The sequence below is a fragment of the Hemiscyllium ocellatum genome, chromosome 47, assembly GCF_020745735.1.
Source record: "Hemiscyllium ocellatum isolate sHemOce1 chromosome 47, sHemOce1.pat.X.cur, whole genome shotgun sequence".
Classification (NCBI taxonomy): Eukaryota; Metazoa; Chordata; class Chondrichthyes; order Orectolobiformes; family Hemiscylliidae; genus Hemiscyllium; species Hemiscyllium ocellatum.
In genome coordinates, this window is record NC_083447.1 from 7,861,138 (window position 1) to 7,867,179 (window position 6,042).

Consider the following 6,042-nt stretch of genomic DNA (forward strand, 5'->3'; position numbering starts at 1 on the left):
CACAGTGAGGGGGAAGGGGCATACACCTTCTAGTCAGGTCGTCCTGGGTGAATGTCTTCAATCTCACTGAAAGAGAGAGGCCGGTTGCTGATCACCTTGGCGTTCCTCTGATCAGGACCGGTACAAGAGTGCCAAATTTCACACAATCACAACGGTTTATAGCAGCCACCACGTGGACTGGGTTGTGGACAAAGTCAGAAGTCACATGACACCAGGTTATAGTCCGACAGGTTCATTTAAAATCGCAAGCTTTCAGAGCGCTGCCCCTTCACCAGGTTCACCTATTAGACTATACCTGGTGTCATGTGACTTAGAGTTATAGAGTCATAGAGGTGTACAGCACGGAAACAAACCCTTTGGTCCAACCCGTCCATGCCGACCAGATATCCCAATCTAATCTAGTCCCACCTGCCAGCACCTGGCCCATATCCCTCCAAACCCTTCCTATTCATATACCCATCCAGATGCCTCTTAAATGTTGTCATTGTACCAGCCTCCACCACTTCCTCTGGCAGCTCATTCTATACACACACCACCCTCTGTGTGAAAAAGTTGCCCCTCAGGTCTCTTTTATATCTTTCCCCTCACCCTAAACCTATGCCTTCTAGTTCAGGACTCCCCTACCCCAGGGAGGAGACTTTGTCCATTTATCCTATCCATGTCCCTCATGATTTTATAAACCTCTATAAGGTCACCCCTCAGCCTCTGATGCTCCAGGGAAAACAGCCCCAGCGTATTCAAACTCTCCCAATAGCCCAAATTCTCCAACCCTGGTTAGCACTGCTTCCTCACAGCACCAGGGGCCCAGGTTCAATTCCAGTCTCAGGTGGCTGTCTGTGTGGAGTTTGTACATTCTCCCCGTGTCTGTGTGGGTTTCCTCCGGGTGCTCCGGTTTCCTCCCACAGTCCAAAGATGTACAGATTAGAGAGGATTGGCCACGCTAAATTGTCTACAGCGTTAGGTATTAGTCAGACGGGGTTGGGTTACTCTTTGGAGGGTCAGTGTGGACTTGTTGGGCCGAAGGGCCTGTTTCCACACTGTAGGGAATCTAATCTAAGAAAGATCCTTGCAAATCTTTTCTGAACCCTTTAGTCAAGGTTCCCTGTGGGAGAATGATGAGCAAGGTTAGATCTCATGGAATACAGGGAGAACTAGCCATTTGGATGCAGAACTGGTTCAAAGGTAGAAGACAGAGGGTGGTGGTGGAGGGTTGATTTTCAGACTGGAGGCCTGTGACCAGTGGAGTGCCACAAGGATCAGTGCTGGGTCCTCTACTTTTCGTCATTTATATAAATGATTTGGATGTGAGCATAAGAGGTACAGTTAGTAAGTTTGCAGATGACACTTTATCGTGCAGGGAGAAAATGTTAGTGAGTTTTGAGAAGATTTGTAGCTCAGGTTGAGGTTCTGGATGTAGGTTTGCTCACTGAGCTGGAAGGTTCATTTTCAGACGTTTCGTCACCATACTAGAGTGGTTAGCCAATCCGCCCAATCAAGCAATCCAGCAATCTTCAGTGAGCCTCCAGATGAAGCACTGGTGGTGTAGCCCACTTTCTACTTATGTGTTTGGGTTTCCTTGGGTGGGAGAGAACCATATCAGAGACCTATCAGCAGCCTTTTTCCCTTCCCCTCCTACTTTCTGCAGACAAGACGTATATATCTCGGCCCACTTGGAGATTTCCCTGGGAGTCTGCAGAGCCTATGGTTCCCTGCCGTTATCTCCATGGCAACGTCTCAGCCAATCAGAGCCCACTCGTCAGCATCCTTTCCTCTTGTGTTGTGGCTGTCTGAAATTTGGCATTCTTGCATGTGTCCTGATGAATCTGGAGAAGAGTTTCTTTCCAGAAGCCAGGCTCACTTTTCGACAATATCCGAAATGTGTTGGTCCCGCAAAGTGAGGATTGGGCATCTCTCTCCCCACCCCCTCCAATCCAATGTTTTTCCCAGCTAAAGTGGAATGTTTTGGGTTTGAAAGTGTTGTTTTGTCTTCCCTTCTGGTTAAGGGTGTTTAGCCTCCACTATGTTGGCCTCCATTGCGAAAGGTTCTGAGTACAGGAGCAGCGGTGAGTTGCTGCAGTTATGCAAGGTCTTGGTGAGGCCACTCCTGGAATATTGTGGGCACGCTTGGTCCCCTTTTCCCGAGGAAAGCCCACTCTCGCTCTCGAGGGAGTGCAGCGAAGGTTTCCCAGGCTGATCCCTGGGATGGCAGGACTGATGGATGAGCAGAGGTTGACTCCGTTAGGAATGTTTTCACTGGAGTTCAGGTGAATGAAGGGGAGACCTCATAGAGATTTAAAGACTAGCCAGGGTAGATGCAGGGAGGACGGTCCCGATGGTGGGTATGTCCAGGACCAGGGGGTCACTGTCCGAGGATTTGGGAGTGGACTGTTTAGGAAGGAAGATGGGATTCAGTACCACAGGAAGTAGCCACAACATTAGATTAGATTAGATTCCCTACAGTCTGGAAACAGGCCCTTCGGCCCAACCAGTCCACACCGACCCTCCGAAGAGTAACCCACCCAGACCCATTTCCCTCTGACTAATACACCTAACACTATGGCCAATTTAGCATGGCCAATCCACCCTAACCTGCACATCTTTGTGACTGTGGGAGGAAACCGGAACACCCAGAGGAAACCCACACAGACACGGGGAGAACGTGCAAACTCCACTCAGACAGTCGCCCGAGGCTGGAATTGAACGCAGGTTAGCACTTGAGGCGAATGAGGTCAAAGGTTGCGGGAAGAAAGCAGGGTTAGCTTATTGATGATGGTGACGGATGATGGAGGAGGCTCGAAGGGCCGAATGGCCTCGTCCTGCCCCTATCTTAGATGTTTCCATGATGATGGGTGTCTGGAATTGAAGTACAGATCAGCTATGTTCAGTCTCAATTGGCAGGCTGTAAGATCATAAGAAACAGGAATAGGAGGAGGCCATTCTGCCCCTTGAGCCTGCCCCGCCATTCATTAGGATCGCAGCTGACCCGACAGCCCTCATGTCCACTTTTCTGGCTCTTTCCCATGATTCCCTGACTGATCAAGAATCTCTCTCAAATGGTGGCTCAGTGGTTAGCACTGCTGCATCCCAGAGACCCGGCTTCAATTCCCGCCTCAGGCAACTGTCTGTGTGGAGGTTGCACATTCTCCCCGTGTCTGCGTGGGTTTCCTCCCACAGTCCAAAGATGTGCAGGTCAGGGTGAATTGGCCGTGCTAAATTAACCGTAGTGTTAGGTGAAGGGATAAATGTAGGGGAATGGGTCTGGGTGGGTTGCTCTTCGGAGGGTCGGTGTGGACTTGTTGGGCCGAAGGGCCTGTTTCCACACTAAGTAATCTAATCTAAATACTGTGCAAACAAGGACTCTGCCTCCTGGTGGACTGTAGCTGCAATTGCTGGCTCTGATTCTCGGAGGCCACTCCACCCCTCTGTTGTTCAACAATGGCCTCTCTGACCTCTCCACCTTCCTTCCTACCTCCCGATAACCTTTCACCCCTCCCCCTTCCACTCAGTACCTCTACCTTCACAATATTCCGAGGCATTGCTTCCTTCTGGGGAAACCAATTTCCGAACACTCCACCGACAGAGTAAGCTGTTTCCCCATCCCCATTTTAAATGGGGCGCCCCCCCTTATTCTTAGAGAGTGACCCCCAGTTCTAGATTGTTCCGCATCCACCCGGTCAAGTCCCCCTTGGGGTCTGAGGTGTCTCAGCCATTCTCTCCTGCCACACTCTGACCCAATACCCCCGGCTCCCTGAAGTGTGGACTTCCGAAGACTCCAAGAGAAGGGATTCCTCCTTATCCCAGCGTTAAGTGGGTGGCCCTTTATTCTGAGGCTGTGCCCTCTGGTCTACACTCTCCCGCGAGGGGGAGCATTCTCTCAGCATTGACCCCGATACGTTTCAATGAGTTCACTGCTCATTCTTTTAAAGACCAGGAAATAGAGTCCCAACCACTTGAAGGTTTGCTCATAAGACAATCCCTCCAAACCAGAAGAGAGGTTGAGTGGGTTAGGTTTGTTTTCATTAGAAAAAAAAGGAGATTGAGGGGGGGGACCTGATTGAGGTTGACAAAATCATGGAGAGTATAGACAAGGTGGATAGAGACAAGCTTTTTCCCAGGGTGAGGGATTCAATAGCAAGAGGTCACACCTTCGAGGTGAGAGGTGGGAAGTTTAAGAGGGTTACACCCAGCAAATACTTCACACAGAGGGTGGTAGGTGCCTGGAACATGTTGCCAGTAGAGGCAGGCATGGTAGACTCATTTGAGATGCGTCTGGACAGATGCACGAGGGCAGATGCTTAGGAATTGACCGACAGGTTTAGTCAGTGGGTTTGGATAGGTCAGGCCTGGAGGGCTGAAGGGCCTGTTCCTGAGCTGTAAATTTTCTTTGTTCTTTGTTCAGGAGGTGGGGTCATCCCAGTGATTCCAGGACTGAATGGTCTCCTCAATGACCTTCGACCTCAAGGAGAGAGAGAGAGAAGACTGCCTTCCGATGTTGGACAGTAATGTCCAGGAGGAAAGTTCACTCGGCAGGTGGAGGGCAGATGGTCCTTCTCTCAGTTCAAAGCCATGATTTGGAGATGCTGGGGTGGATCAAGTTAAAAATCACACAACACCAGGTTATTGTCCAACAGGTTCATTTGGAAGCACTAGCTTTTGGAGCAACGCTCCTTCATCAGGTAGCTACCCAACAGAGGAGCATCGCTCCGAAATCTAGTGCTTCCACATAAACCTGTTGGACTATAACCTGGTGTTGTGTGATTTTTAACATCGTAAAGATAGACTATTTACCCCCTTCCCCTGAGGAATGCAGGAAGTCTTTAACCTCTTCCAAGGATGCAACACAAACCTCCCACTTTGTAAAAAGCTTATCTTTACTCATTCACGGGTTGCCTTCCAGGGTAGGGTTTATTCCTGATGAAGGGATTTTGCCCGAAACGTCGACTCTCCTGCTCCTCGGATGTTGCCTGACCTGCTGCGCTTTTCTAGCACCACACCCTTGACTCTGATCGCCAGCCCTCACTTTTGCCCAGCGTTTCTTGCCCTCCCTAATTGCTCAGGGGTCAGTGCAGAGTCAACCCCATTGCTGTGGGTCTGGAGTCACGTGTAGGCCCAGACCAGGTGAGGATGGCAGTTTCATTCCCCAAAGGACGTTAGTGAATCAGATGTATTAAATTCAGATTTCACCATCTGCTGTGGTAGGATTTGAGCCCGGGTTCCCTGGATTAACGGTACAGCGATAAAACCTCTAGACCATCACCTCCCCAATATACAGGCGCTGTTTGACCCTACGATTCTCAATGAGTTTACAAATCAGTTTAAAAAGGCCCATTGTGGAAGAGGCACTCCTCCTGGTGGACTGTAGCTGTAATTGCTAGCTCTGATTCTCAGAGGCCACTCTGCCCCCTCTGGCATTCAATAATAGTCCCTTTCACCTCTCCACCTTCCTGCCTACCTCCCAATAACCTTTCCCCCCACTCCCCAATGACTCAGCACCAATCTGTCCACCGCTACCTACCTTCAGTAGAGTTCAATGTAGGTAAGTGCGAAGTGATTCACTTTGGTAAGAGCAACAAGAAGATGGATTACTGGGCTAATGGTAGGCTACTTGGTAGTGTGGATGAGCAGAGGGATCTTGGTGTCCATGTACACAGATCTCTGAAAGTTGCCACCCAGGTAAATAGTGCTGTGAGGAAGGCATATGGCGTACTGGCTTTTATTGGTAGAGGAATTGAGTTCCGGAGTCCTGAGGTCATGTTGCAGTTGTATAAGACTCTGGTGCGGCCACATCTGGAGTATTGTGTGCAGTTTTGGTCGCCATACTATAGGAAGGATGTGGAGGCACTGGAACGGGTGCAGAGGAGGTTTACCAGGATGTTGCCTGGTATGGTAGGAAGATCGTATGAGGAATGGCTGAGGCACTTGGGGCTGTTTTCATTGGAGAAAAGAAGGTTTAGGCGGTGACTTGATAGAGGTGTACGAGATGATTAGGGTTTAGATAGGGTTGACCATGAGAATCTTTTTCCACGTATGGAGTCAGCTATT